Source organism: Musca domestica, unplaced genomic scaffold (assembly GCF_030504385.1).
Source record: "Musca domestica strain aabys unplaced genomic scaffold, Musca_domestica.polishedcontigs.V.1.1 2, whole genome shotgun sequence".
Lineage (NCBI taxonomy): Eukaryota > Metazoa > Arthropoda > Insecta > Diptera > Muscidae > Musca > Musca domestica.
In genome coordinates, this window is record NW_026712249.1 from 38,885,051 (window position 1) to 38,900,588 (window position 15,538).

General features: G+C 34.5%; 2 protein-coding genes and 1 long non-coding RNA gene across 3 annotated transcripts in view; 2 read left to right on the top strand and 1 right to left on the bottom strand.

The window, feature by feature from the left end:
* The window catches only part of LOC101888107 (cyclic AMP response element-binding protein B), a 51,839-nt gene extending 40,585 nt beyond the window's left edge, over positions 1 to 11,254 (bottom strand). Inside the window, exon 1 of the mRNA XM_059122155.1 lies at positions 10,982 to 11,254. The gene's annotated coding sequence lies outside the window, so the exon portion shown is untranslated. The remainder of the gene's footprint in view (positions 1 to 10,981) is intronic.
* Positions 9,257 to 9,938, top strand: LOC131802253 (uncharacterized). Its single transcript, XR_009342113.1, has 2 exons — positions 9,257 to 9,429; positions 9,492 to 9,938. It is a non-coding gene; the product is annotated as an uncharacterized LOC131802253 (long non-coding RNA).
* Positions 11,255 to 14,718: 3,464 nt separating the features above from the next.
* The window catches only part of LOC101888623 (polyglutamylase complex subunit TTLL1), a 32,363-nt gene continuing 31,543 nt past the window's right edge, over positions 14,719 to 15,538 (top strand). Inside the window, exon 1 of the mRNA XM_059122156.1 lies at positions 14,719 to 14,864. The gene's annotated coding sequence lies outside the window, so the exon portion shown is untranslated. The remainder of the gene's footprint in view (positions 14,865 to 15,538) is intronic.

The window sequence follows — 15,538 nt, forward strand, 5'->3', positions numbered from 1 at the left end:
ACCGCAGCCGTAATATGCACTCTGTGACAACAATATTTGGGGAAATATATCAAACACAGCTCAGAAATACATTTGCTAAATTTTATCGAGATCGGTTCAGATTTGGATATAGCTCCCATATATAACTTCGTCCGATTTACCTCTGATTGTGCACCAAACGTCTAACATTTGTCCAAATGGGATGGAATTCGGCACTTAGGACCGAATTGAGTCAAATTTGGTGAAGATCGGTTCAGATATAGCTATAGCTCCATATATACTGTTCATCCGATTTGTCATATTTGTTACCCACAGCCGTAATATGCACTCCGTAACAACGATATTCAGGGAAATATATCAAATACAGCTCAGAAATATATTTGCCAAATTTAATCGAGATCGGTTCCGGATATAGCTCCCATGTATATTTTTATCCAATTTCAAATTAATTGTGCATCAAATGGGCAATACAAGTCCGAATTTAAAAGATGCAAATGCTTCGGCATATTTAGTCCTTTGAACTTTAAATTATAATTATAATCATATCGTGTATGATTGAATTCTCCTATAGAAACTTTTAATTGTTATGTGCAGCTCTACTAAATTAGCAAAGTGGTGTAGGGTATCATAAAGTCGGCCCCGCCCGACTTTAAGACTTTCTTTACTGGTTTTGTATATGGTCATATTCATACAGGCATGTCACAGAATGTAAAATCGTTCAAGAGTGAAAACGAAAACGGTTTTAGCTTCTCTAAAAAACGGAAAACGCAAAAATTTTGCGTTTTGATATCACTTTCAAAAAGCAGGGTGAAATTGAAATGTTTAGTGATTTTAGCGTAAAAAATAAACAGAAGACACATACATTTAACAGAAAATATTTATTAACCAAATTCTCTTAGAATGAACATGTTTTTGGAATTTATTTTACAAAAAATCTATTATTTTTCCAATCCATGATGAAAACGCAAAAAAATATGCAGAAATGAACGGCAGACTTGTATTGTTGAATTATTGCCATATGTGTTGAAGAAGAAGGTGTAGAAATGTACAACTGACAGACCAAAAAGCAAGAATGGGGAAAAACAAAAAAACAATTAATTGTTTGGTTTGAAACAGAGCGCTTCAGTCAATCGGGCAAAAATGTAAGTATTTACATACTTAGCTCCACATCTCTACCTATAACTCCTTGAAATGCACCCGTAGCCAAAAACCTAAGCGTTGTTGCAAGCTGGATAATAGCCGGTATATTGGAACGTTTGAGGTGGGGAGAAATTTTTTCCAAAACTTAAACAAAAGCTTCTTTATTTAGCCGATAATAAGTTATAAATCTGTAGAAATAAATTATTATTAAAATAAATTTGAAAATAACTCATTGCTGGTGGATCCTTACTCTGCATTTGAGTGAGATAAAGGATCTGATGCGTTCCTCAATGTCCGGCGACGAATTTTTTCAGTAGACCGCTGATTTATTTATTCATCAATTACAGCAAGTATTGAAGCCCCTGGCATTTTTACTTTTGGTGTTTATATTATAAAAAACAATTTAAACTCCTTTTTTAATTGTCAATAATTTGTTTACGACTTTTTTTTCATGGAGTTACCATATTTTTATTTCAAAAATGTGAAATGATTTTTTTCCGGATTAGTCAAAACGTACGAGTGCTGAAGAAGCAAAAGCAAATCGAAACGATTTGGAAAAAGTGAAATAAATCGATTTCGTAAAACTTCTGTGACATGCCTGATATATTCATTTTTTCAATATCCATCTTCACTATACTTAGACCATTTCACGCCACTGTCTATGCGCAATTGTTAACACCAATTAGCGGGGATTCCACACAACATTTATTGCTTGGCGTTGTCTAGCATTTTCATTTTGATCTTCACCATACGACTGACCACAAGCAACAACATCATATTTCAATAAAATCAGAGAGAAAAGAAAGTCAATAATTTTTTTCAAATAATTAACGGCAATAAATAACTAAAACATCTATTATTGATATGATATTGTCTCATATGATCTTCCTCTCTCTTTCTCTCTCTCTCTAAGTATTAAGAGGCAATTAAAATTTGTTCATCGTCACTCTCTTCTCTTTCATTCCTTTAGGTTGTCATGTTAATAACAAAACAATGTCAATTTCCCCCTCAAAGTAATCGTGATTAAAATTAAACGTCATAAACGTCATTTATTTAATCGTAAAAGATAAATTAAAAATTGACATATTTTAATACGTAAATGTCATTAGGTATTAGAGAGTGTATGACATGAAAAAAATACACAGCTAGATTGTTAGACAGGTGGTAAATTGCAACCATTTGCAGAATTTTTCGTTTGTTTGGTTAAAGAAAATGTGCCATTTTTGGACTAATTTCTGGAAAATAAATGAAAAATATGATGTGACCAAAATATTTTGTGACACCTAAACTTTGCCTTCCATTTGTAACATCCCTAAATATTCGTCGCAGACCCCATAAAGTATATATATTTATGATCAACATAAAATTCTAAGTAGATTTTACGATGTCCGCCTTTCTGTCTGCTGTTGAAATCACGATACAGCCACATTATTTGATGCAGAGCTTCATAATTGGACAGAACAATTTGTATTGTGTCTAGGATGGTTGGTATTGAAAATGAGATACATCGGTCCACGTTTTTTGTATAGCCGCTGTGCCTCCCGATATTCGGTGTTTTGATGATTGTTGCCACATTTTTCCACGGATTTGTCCAGAAATTCGTATTTGTAGTTCGTAATGGGTTCTACCCCCTATGGCAGAATATACAGGGTGAGATGAAAAAACTGCAACCAACTTCAGACTGCTGTCATTTCTAAGCCACTCGTCCGACAGCTGCTAAAATTATTCCAGTGACAGCTCATTATATTGTTTACAAGCGTACAAAAGCATTTTGGTGAGAATTTTCCAAAAAAAAAAGTGATTTCTTTATATTTGGCTGGAAAACCACAAGTGGCTAGACTATCGTTAGAGCACTCCAGCATTTAAATGTGAATAAATCTTTTGTGTCTCGTACCATCGCTCGTTACCGTGATACTGGTGGCGTAGCCCGACGTCAAGGAAGTGGACGGAAGAAAACAGCAACATCAGGAGAAATAGTTCGAAAAGTAAAGAAGAGACTTGATCGAAGCCCTCGACGCAGTGGCCGAAAAATGACTCGTGAGCTGAACATATCACAATTCCATTCCATTCAGCAAATATTGAAAAATGAGCTCGAGGTAAAGCCATTGAAATTGCAAAAAGTGCAAGAACTTACACCGCAACAGAAGAAAATAGACTCAAAAGAGCTAAAGTGTTGCTTCGCTTGGCCGAAAGTGGTGAACTGCCTTATTTGCTTTTCTCCGATGAGAAAACATTCGTTGTTCAGCTTTTTACAAAAGAAACAAAATTATCGTGTTTACATGCCAAAGAGGTCAGCTGAAAATGTGCACCTTCGGTTGGTCACCAGAACTCGAACGCCGGCCATGGTGACCTATGGGCCGCCATAGCAGCCGATGGTCGCTCTCCGAATATTATAGCGAAAATATTCTGGAGGGCCTTGGATATTCCAACAGGACTCAGCACGCGCCACCCAAGAATGGTTACAAAATGAGGTTCCTCGCATCATTTCCAGCGCACAATGGCCACCAAAATCTCCGGATACCAATCTGTTAGACTGTTGTGTCTGGAGTATTTTGGAAAGCAAGGTTGGCACTAAAAAATACCAAAGTGTCGATCACCTCAAGCAAGCCCTTCGCCGGGAATGAGCCAAAATACCGCAGATCAACATTCGGGCAGCGTGTAACGGTTTCATTGGCCGTTTGAAGGCCATAATTCGTGGCAAAGGTAACCAATTCGAACAAATCTAAAATTATTCTAAATTTTGATGCTTTTTCCGACATTTTTTTGCTTTCATTCAATAAAATTTAAAAAAAAAAATTGGAGAATTTTGGAAAGCAAGTTTGGCGCTAAAAATATCAAAGTGTCGATCACCTCAAGCAAGCGCTTCGCCGGGAATGGGCCAAAATACCGCAGAGCAACATTCGGGCAGCGTATGACGAATTCATTGGCCATTTTTGAAGGCAATAATTCGTGCCAAAGGTGACCAATTCTAAGAAATCTAAACTTATTCTAAAATTGGATGCTATTTCCGATATTTTTGCTTTCATTTAATAAAATTTAGAAAAAAAAATCTAAAAATTATGGCGTTTGACTTTGTTACAGTTTTTTATCTCACCCTGTATATACATTATTACGTCCATATTACAAACATACATGTATGTATGCATGCATGTCTGTTCTTTCTTGCCTCCTGTTTGTCGTTCGAAACATATTGAAAATAATTGTACGTCATTTGCGAATGAATAAATAAAAACGAAGAAGAAGAAGAAACAGTGCCAGACGAATTGACATTTAATTAAAGGAAATTTTTCTCCTATCCAATGACCAGTTGTTGCTGCTGTTGTTATGGTCAGTAGTAAAATAGAAGTGCAACAAGATACATATTTACATACATACACACACATACAGCAATTTTTATGAACTATTCCAGACATATTATCAACGAACATATGGTATGGTTTGGTAGAGGAAAATTTTTGATTTTTTATATCATAAATAAGTTTAATGTACAAAATCGATCTATAGATCCCTGATATCACAAAAGTTATGTATATGGCAGGGTTAAGACAAGACAAAATGCACTTTTCAAAATTTAGAATTTTAAAAAGGTTTTCGCATACCTGTAAAATTTGATCATATTTAATAAAAAAAAAAAACAAGTAAAAAAAGCTGTAAGTTCGGACGGGCCGAATTTTGAATACCCTCCACCATTTGGAACGAATTTGGCAATTCTCAACAACAATAAAATCCGTTAAAAATTCTGTTAAAATCGTAAAAAATACCGAATGCAGCTGTTACATTAGGGTCTATACGACGACATGGACCTGCGTTGGTAACTTTTGTCATGAGCCATTACAATATTCAAATGCGAAACTTAACAAAAAAAAATAATCGGTAAATAATGTAGCTAAAATCGTCAAAATACCGAATATAGGGAGGTACTGATACATGGGGCCTATCGAAGACCTGGACCTGCATAAACAATTTTCTGTCACAGACTGTAGTGCCCATAACGAACTCTAAATATGTAATTTGAAGGAATTCCGGTGAATATTGTCGCTAAAATCATCAAAATACTGAATATTGGGAGGTACCGTTATATGATGGTTATACGAAGACGTAGACCTGCACAGACAATTTTCTTTCATAGGCTGTAGTATCCATTACGAACTTCAAATGGCAAATTTTAAACAATTCTGGTGAATAATGTGGCTAAAAACATCAAAATACCGAATATCGGGGGGTTACGTTATATGGTGGCTATACGAAGACGTTGACCTGGACAGACAATTTTATGTCTTACGCTGCAGTATCCATTACGAACTTCAAATACCAAATTTGAAACAATTCCGGTGGATAATGTCGCTAAAATCATCAAAATACCGAATATGGGGAGGTAACGTTATATGGGGGCTATACGAAGACGTGGACCTGCACAGATAATTTTCTGTCATAGGCTGCAATACGAACCATTACGAACTTCAAACATTTAATTTGAAAGAATTCCGGCGAATAATGTCGCTAAAATCATCAAAATACCGAATATCGAGAGGTACGTTATATGGCGGCTATACGAAGACGTGGACCTGCACAGTCAATTTTCTGTCATAGGTCATATCAAATATCTAATTTGAAATAATTCCGGTGAATAATGTGGCTAAAAACATCGAAATATCGAAAATAGAGAGATTCCATTATATGGGGGGCTATACCAAAACGTGGACCTACATGACCCATTTTCAATACCAAAAGTCCCGCAGACATAAAATACATTTGAGCAAACTTTTATCAGCCTACTTCATTTCGTTCAGAAGCTAGAGTGATTTCCACTGTCGGACAACAGACAGCGGACATCGCTAAATCTACATAGAATTTTATTTTTATATTTTGATGATCGAGAATATATTTTCTTTGTGGGGTCTAAAATGTATATTTAGAGGTGTTACAAACGGAATGACAAACTTAATATACCTTCCATACTATGATGGAGGGTATAAAAAGAAGGTACATTCATTTTAAAGTTTATAGGTATATAAGTACATAACAGTGTAGTGCTCGGGCTACCTTCGAAATCGATACTTTTCTTTCCTTTTTTGTATATTTTGCATGGAAATGTAATTTCTTTTGTCACATAACAAAGTACCTCTGCACTTATAAAAAAAATCCAATTTGGGTACCTATAATCATTCGTTAATACACTCAATCGATTTCCAACGAAAAATCCCCCCAAACCGAAATTATTTATTCCAAATCACTTTGTTCGTTCAGTAGTTACCTTACCTATCAAAATTATAAACTTCTTAACGTGGCACTAATCAGGCACAACAATATTATCTCGAAACATTTAACAGAACAGCACTTAAAATAACTCCTATCTTCGTTTGCAGTTTTAACTTCTGAAATGCAAAAAATTAGCTTTTTTTGTTAAAACAATTGCCAGTCATAAAAAAAAGAACTCAACAATCTCTCAAAAAAAAAAGTAAAAATAATTTTATATCTTATTTTATATACGGCGACGACGTCGTTGATCTACGTATTGGACGTCGACGACGTATACAACAACAATAAAAAAGCCAGAGATATGGATGAATGTGAAAGAGCAAAAATCAAAAATACAAAAAAAAAAAAAAACAAAAACAAATGAATCGACAAAATACGACGTATGCTTGCATGGTTATTATTATTATTGTTCATATTGTTTTGCTGTGTGTGTGAGAGAGAGAGACAGAGGGAGAGAGTGTGATTGAGAGTGCAAGGAAGTGTTGAAGATAAAGCCAGTGTTGCTAATTTGGCTGTTTTAAAATATAGAAAAAACGCTTTGTTTGCAAAAGTGCTAAGTTCAGGCATAGACGGCTATGCAAAATGTATTTTAAGAAATATATTATGGGAATATTATTAAAAACATCATTAAATGAAAATATAATCTTCAAATATATCGGCTAAAATTTTTATTCCATAGACTTTTTGACAATTGAACTTTGAAATATCAACTACTTTTTTCACTTTATATGAGATATATGATAATTTTTAGAAAATGTTAAAACGATAGTTAGTTACCAGACATAGTCGACCGAAGTATTCCATCTTTAAACTTCACCTAACACAAATACATATATTGATATTGGCAAAATTACAAGAAAATCGAACATTTATATCCAATTTTATGCGAATCATAAATTCGTAATAAATCATAAATTATTTAGATACAAGTTGTAAAAAATCGCAAATTTGGTTCGCAAGTTATGACAGATAAAAGTATTGAAAATTGTAAAATGTTAAGAGTACAGTTACCGTTATAACGAGGTCTACACGAAAACGTATTTTGTCCTAATAGGAAACTTGAAACTATTCCAGTGAATACAAAGAAATCCACCTGCTTAGGCAATCTTTTGTCACAGGTTGTAGTACCCATTAGGAACTTCAAATACGAAATTTAAAAAAATTCCGGTGGATAATGTAGCTAAAATCATTAAGGTGCCGAATATAGGGAGGTACCGTTATATGGGGACTATACCAAAACGTTGAACTTGTATGAAAAATTTGCGGTTACAGGCTGTAGTACCCATTAGGAACTTAAAAAAGAAAATTTGAAACAATTCCGGTGAATAATATCGCTAAAATCATTAAAATGCCGAATATAGGGAGGTACCGTTATATGGGTGCTATACCAAAACGCGGACCTGTATCGACAATTTGCGGTGACAGGCTGTAGTACCCATTAGGAACTTCAAATACGAAATTTGAAACAGTTCCGGTTAATAATTTAGCTAAAATCTTCAAAAATACCAAATATTGAGAGATACCGTTATATGCGAGCTATATGAAGACCTGGGCCTGCATAACTAATTTTCTGTCAAAGGCTGTAGTATCCATTACTTACTTTTATTACGAAATTTTTAATAAATCCGGTGAACAATGTCGCCAAAATCATTAAAATTACGAATTTAGGGATTTACAGTCATATGGGGGCTATACCCAAACGTGGACCTATATAGCCCATTTTCAATATCAAAAGTCCTGAAGACCAAACACACATTTGAGTAAAATATTGTCAACCTACTTCAATTCGTTCGGAGGAGAATAGATAGAGTTATGCTGATTTTATGCTGATCAAAGATATATATACTTTGTAGGTTCTAAAATGTATATTTCGAGGTGTTGCAAACTTAATATTCTATGGTGGAGGATATAAACATTGTAATCGTATGATAGCATGAGATTACTTTGGTAATTGCACCACGATTCCAGCCAAAATTGACAAAACCGAATTTAATAGTCTGTTCCAGAAACTGAGAGAATCTACTAGTTTACCCTTTTTTTCAAAATCATAAAGAAAAAAATGGTTAGTAAAAACTTTAACACATTTTCAGTTCTGGGACAGAACATGAGGGTTTTGTAAATTTCACACGCATTTTGTAACTAAATAGGTTCATATTTCGTGTTTCATGTTCTCAAAAGATATAAATCATTCCTGAAAAAAATTGTTTTGTGCCGGTCAATTATTTTCTTCTGTTTTCTCATCCTAAAACGCAAAACTTTATACCACCCAAAAAGCTCTAAATTTAAATTTAATGGTCTGTTCCAAAACCTGTAAAAATCTACTTGTTTTGCAATTTTTTTTAATATCATGAAGGATAATTGGGTTACCGTATTATAAATATTTTAATATTCCTGCAGTTGTGGATCATACCATAAATTTAGATAGACATTGAAAATGTTCAATGATTTTTTGTCATGGTTCAAAGTGCGTTGGGACTTTGTAATAATCCACAATTGTGGATATTTTAAAGGCCAGATCAAATTTTTTAACAGATAATTTGATTAACAATTGGTCTGTACAAGAACCTGCAAGATTCTATTAGTTTCGTTATGTTTTTTTTCGATATCATAAAGGGAAAATCGGTTACCGGATGGTCTTAACGCAGTTGCTACTTATTTTCTTTCTCTTATCACATCACAAAAGGATGTGAAATTATCAGGCATGTCACAGAAGTTTTACGAAATCGATTTATTTCACCTTTTCCAAATCGTTACGATTTGCTTTTGCTTCTTCAGCACTCGTACGTTTTGACTAATCCGGAAAAAAAAAATCATTTCACATTTTTGAAATAAAAATATGGTAACTCCATGAAAAAAAATGTCGTAAACAATTTATTGACAATTAAAAAAGGAGTTTAAATTGTTTTTTATAATATAAACACCAAAAGTAAAAATGCCAGGGGCTTCAATACTTGCTGTAATGGATGAAGAAATAAATCAGCGGTCTACTGAAAAAATTCGTCGCCGGACATTGAGGAACGCATCAGATCCTTTATCTCACTCAAATGCAGAGTAAGGATCCACCAGCAATGAGTTATTTTCAAATTTATTTTAATAATAATTTATTTCTACAGATTTATAACTTATTATCGGCTAAATAAAGAAGCTTTTGTTTTAGTTTTGGAAAAAATTTCTCCCCACCTCAAACGTTCCAATATACCGGCTATTATCCAGCTTGCAACAAAGCTTAGGTTTTTGGCTACGGGTGCATTTCAAGGAGTTATAGGTAGAGATGTGAAGCTAAGCCTTGGGAGAAGTACAGTTTCTACAATTATGTGGAGAATTATTAATGCAATTGAAGCTGAAATTTGTCCACATTGGATCAAATTAAGAATGTCTTCCGAATTCTTCTTCAACACATATGGCAATAATTCAACTATACAAGTCTGCCGTTCATTTCTGCATATTTTTTTGCGTTTTCATCATGGATTAGAAAAATAATAGATTTTTTGTAAAATAAATTCCAAAAACATGTTCATTCTAAGAGAATTTGGTTAATACAATATTTTCTGTTAAATGTATGTGTCTTCTGTTTATTTTTTACGTTAAAATCACTAAACATTTCAATTTCACCCTGCTTTTTGAAAGTGATATCAAAACGCAAAATTTTTGCGTTTTCCGTTTTTTAGAGAAGCTAAAACCGTTTTCGTTTTCACTCTTGAACGATTTTACATTCTGTGACATGCCTGTATATTTTTCCCTGATTATTCCAAAAAAAATCACTAATTTTATCATTTTACAGCGCATTCTTTACAATTAACGTTTTTTTCACAAACACAACATTGACAGCATTGAATTCAGCTCAAAGATCGGTGTTTTGTGTTTGTTTCGTTCGTTTCTTTTGTAGCCACACACAGCACACTTGGCTGATCATCTGCTATGTTTTGCTACAAATGAAATACAGCCAACACTCACTCACACACACTCTCGCACTCACTCAATAATTCTCCTCTCCACGTAATTTCTTCTACTTATGTACCGTCATTTCATACTAGATTGCTCACACTCTTTGTTGTGATTAGTGTTGCCGTAGCTGTTGCTGCTGTTTTTGTTGCTGTTATTATTATTTTTGTGATGGGGTTTTATGGGGAGAGAGCACGTCCATACGTATGAATGTTGTTGATATTGCTTTTATATTGTTGTTGCTGTTTCTTTTTTCTTCTTGATATTCAGTTGTTGTGATGATGTTGGGTTGAATTTGCTTATCGTTTGTCGCGTTTTGTCGACGACGTTTTGGCGACGTCGTTAAAATATTTTTGCGGCGATTACGTCAAGATTACTTTATAATACAATTGTTTAAGTTGTTGTTTTTTTGGTTTTCTTGTTGTTTTTTTTGGCAGTGTTGTGTGCTCTTTTTTTCATTTGAATGGAATTTTTGTTTTCAAAAAGAAAATTATATTTTTAAATTTGAAATAGAAACTCATAGATAATTTGTTTTTGTTTTTCCTTCGTTTTCATAATAGGCAGTAGTAGCAAACAAAAACTATTTTTAATTTCACATATTGAACAAAAATAAATCGATATGTATAGTTGGGTATTTTCAATAACAAACCATAAAACTCACAATTTTGCTTAAATAAAAAAACTCTATTTTTTTTGGTTAAAATGAAATTGTTTTAACTTTTTTGCTTAGCGAAAGAAAAACGTTTTCGTTTTATTGGCGCGTTATGTGCACAAATATTTTTTTTATATTTTTTTCTCGAACCCGTCCGTTTCTTATTATTATTTTTTTTTTTTTGATTTTTTTTATTATTATGGCTATTTCTGTTTCTTTCTACTTTGCTGATATGCAAAAAAGCGCGTTCGTTACTCACAGCGACTACTTTACGTAGTAGACTGAAATTTTGATGACAACACAACGACGTCTATCGTCGGACAGACCCCACAATAAACGAAACGTTGTGATGCCGGCAGCGCCGCCACAGAGCAGTGGCAAAAAGCTGGCATGAAAGTAAGCCAACAACAACAACACACACATCCCATAAGCATAACACCCAGTTCTCGCTGGCTGCCTGGTTGGCTCTCTTACGCCCCTTTTGGCATCCATCATCGTGTCTCGGTACGACGATGATGATTACGATTACATATAGGGTACGTAGTCATTCGGCCCTCTGGTGGTGTGAATAACTAGACAAACATATGCACATACTCACATACATACATAAATGATTTGTATTATTCGTTAAGTACGAAAAGTGGCATTGGTTCGCATATGGGCTACTCCATATACTTTTTATACCCTCCACCATAGTATGGAGGGTATATTAAGTTTGTCATTCCGTTTGTAACACTTCAAAATATACATTTTAGACCCCACAAAGTATATATATTCTTTATCAGCATTAAATTCTATGTCGATTTAGCGATTTCCGTCCGTCTATCCGTCTGTGGAAATCACTCTAGCTTCCGAACGAAATGAAGTAGATTGATAAAATTTTACTCAAATGTATATTATGTCAGCAGGACTTTTGGTCTTGAAAATGAGCCATGTAGATCCACGTTTTGATATAGCTCCCATATAACGGTACCTCCCGATATTCGGTATATTAAGGATTTTAGCGACATTATTCACCGGAATTGTTTCAAATTTCGTATTTGAAGTTCGTAATGGATACTACAGCCCAAGACAAAAAATTGTCTATGCAGGTCCACGTCTTCGTATAGCCTCAATATAAAGGTACCTCCCGATATCCGGTATTTTGAGGATTTTAGCGACATTATTCACCGATTTTTTTCAAATTTGGTATTTGAATTTGGTATTGAAATGGATACTGCAGCCTAAGACAAAAAATTGTCTGTGCAGGTCCACGTCTTCGTATAGCCCCCATGTAACGGTACCTCCCGATATTCGGTATTTTGATGATATTAGCGACATTATTCACCGGAATTGTTTCAAATTTTGTATTTGAAGTTCGTAATGGATATTACAGCCTAAGACAAAAAGTTGTCTGTGCAGGTCCACGTCTTCGTATAGCCCCCATATAAAGGTACCTCGCAGTATTCGGTATTTTGATGATTTTTGCGACATTATTAACCGGAATTGTTTCAAATTTGTTATGGATACTACAGCCTATGAAAGAAAATTGTCGGTGCAGGTCTACGTCTTCGTATAGCCCCCATATAACGGTACCGATTGTCCGTTTTCGCAACTGAAATAGCACTGACGCGAATATTGGGATTTGCAAAGTTGGAGCAAAATCGGATTGTCGTTTCTCTTTCTGTACAGAAAAAATATTTTTGGAAATTTCTACCTTTTGTGGGGGAGGTACCAGAATGTGTGGACCAATATATTCAACCTTTACACTAGACCTGAGGTTAATAAAAATATTTGGATGTATGAAATTTGAAAACAATCGGACTCTTACATCACATTTTATAAGACTTGCAATTATTCAAAATTTCTACCTTTTGTGGGGAAAGTACTTGATGGAGTGGACCGATATTGTTAATTTTGAAATTTGGAGCAAAATCGGATTATCGTTTCTCTTTTTGTTCAGAAAATATATTTTTTGAAAATTTCGACCTTTTGTAGGTGAGGTACCAGAATGTGTGGACCAATATATTCAACCTTTACACTAGACCTGAGGTTAATAAAAATATTTGGATGTGTGCAATTTAAAAACAATCGGACACCTATGTACATTACATTTTGTAAAAGTTATATTTATTCAGAATATTGACCCTTTGTGGGGGAGGTACTTGATGGAGTGGTCTGATATTTTCCATTTTCGAACCTGATCTAGCACTAATGCAAATATTAATCGGATTATCATCTCTCTTTCTGTGCAGTAAAATATTTTTTTTTTTTTAAATTTCGACATTCTGTGGAGTGGACTGATATTGCCCATCTCCGAAATCGATCTAAGTTTGATAATGATATTACGATGCACCAAGTTTGGATCAAATAGGATACTCCCTTCGAGAGTTATGGTGCGCACCAGCCAGCAGATAGACAGACAGACGGACATAGCTAGATCGACTCCAAATGTCCTGAAATGGATTTGATCCAAAGAGATCTAGGGTCTTAAAGCGTTATTTCGATGAGGCACGGCCGTATCAGATGATAAATACCCTCTCTGGTCGTATGGCTTAGGGTATAATAAGCGCTTACTATCTTCGAAAGATGGCAGACAGTGAATAAAATACATCTCTGATTAAATATAATTTGTCTTGTGTAAACGCTAAATAACCTGACACCTTTCCCAACAAGTATTCTTTAAACGTTTGCCATGAAATCACCCATATATCCATTGAGATATGACTGTGTGTGCCTGTGTTTGTATACAAGTCCATACATATCTATTACACGAAATGAGCAACAGAATACGAAACAATCGCATAACGTAGACGAGATACGTACGTATGTGGTACCCATATAACGAAAAAAAAAAACAAAAACGTTTCATTCGCGATAAGCTCTCAGCAATGACTACAACACACAACGACGTCGACGGTGACGACGACGATGATGATGATGGGAACAGTAATGCCAATTTAGCGTTAATTTGTTTACAATTAGGTGATTGGTTGTTCAATTCTGTGATTCCTTCTAGCAGGAGAAATCAATGAAGCGAAAATGGGATACTTGGGATAAAGATTTTTTTGAAATATAATATTATATAATACTATATATAATATAATATTATATTTAATATAATATAATCCTTTTTGGATATCTTTGTGTTTTTTCAATGAAAATTAGTTGTGACATTTCTAAAGAGTCTTGTAAAGTTAGCACTACTGTAAATCCATACGAAACATCTCCCTCTCAGTTATACTCTATCTCTCCCTCTCTCGATTTTAATATTTTTGCAAAACAATAACAAACCAAAGAAAAATATCCAACAGAAGATAAAACGAAGCACTTATTCTATGGCGGTTTGTGCACGCACACACAGTCTCTCCTACCGAACTAATAGCAACAAAAAAATATTAAAAGTTTATTTTGCAAAAAAAAAAATAATTAACTCGAACTACAAATTATTTTATAATTGTTGCATGCTGACTGTGTGCGTCCTTCTGTTGCACAGTGTTAATGATTGGTGGCCTAGGCGATTGTATATTTTCTTCTCTGTAATTTAGAATTTCCTTTCGCATTAAAAACTGGCTATTGAAAGAGATGTGTGTGTGTGCATCTGTTGAATTGATGGAAATGTTATCGAAAAGCTGTAGAACATTTACATTTTTGCGAATTTAGGTATTGTTTGGGTGAAAAATGTTTTCATCATGTTTGTGTGCATTTGTTTATTATTTTTAGGTATTTGCCACGTCAAGTGTTTTGTGTAAAGTAATTGAGTTTTTGAATTGTAACCTGCAAGGAGGGAAGGAAAGGCGGGAGAGGAAGATGAGTATCTTCTTCTTAGATCAGAAATGTTGAACTTTGATACACCTCTCACACGCTCTATCAAATCATGTGAAGACAGTTACCTACATGGTACAACAAAAAGGTAAGGTAGAGCTACCAGGTGATTAGAATTTTTTTCTTAATGTGTGCCCGATTTATGTCAGTTTTGTTTATATATTTATCTTTCGCGCTATTTTACTCTTTAATAAGTTAAAAAGTCGGTTTTGCCGGCAGATGTGTACCCTCAGCCAAACTGTTGGCCCTCTATGGAGCAGGTTGTCAGACCTAAATATAAATGATTTAAATATTGCGACGTGCCAGGTTTCGCCATATCGACCATTTTTCAAAAATCGAAAATAGTCGACCGAAGTACAGGGTGAGATGAAAAACTGCACCAACTGTACCAACTTCAGACTGCTGTCATTTCTAAGCCACTCGTCCGACAGCTGTTAAAATTATTCCAGTGACAGCTCATTATATTGTTTACAAGCGTACAAAAGGATTTTGGTGAGAATTTTCCAGAAAAAAATTATTCGCGATGGAATTCAAGCGTGATAGTGTGATTTCTTTATATTTGGCTGGAAAACCACAAGTGGCTAGGCTATCGTTAGAGCACTCCAGCATTTAAATGTGAATAAATCTTTTGTGTCTCTTACCATCACTCGTAACCGTGATACTGGTAGCGTAGCACGACGTCAAGGAAGTGGACGGAAGAAAACAGCAACATCAGCTGAAAGCTGAAAATGTCGCAGCTCGGGGTAAAGCCATTGAAATTCC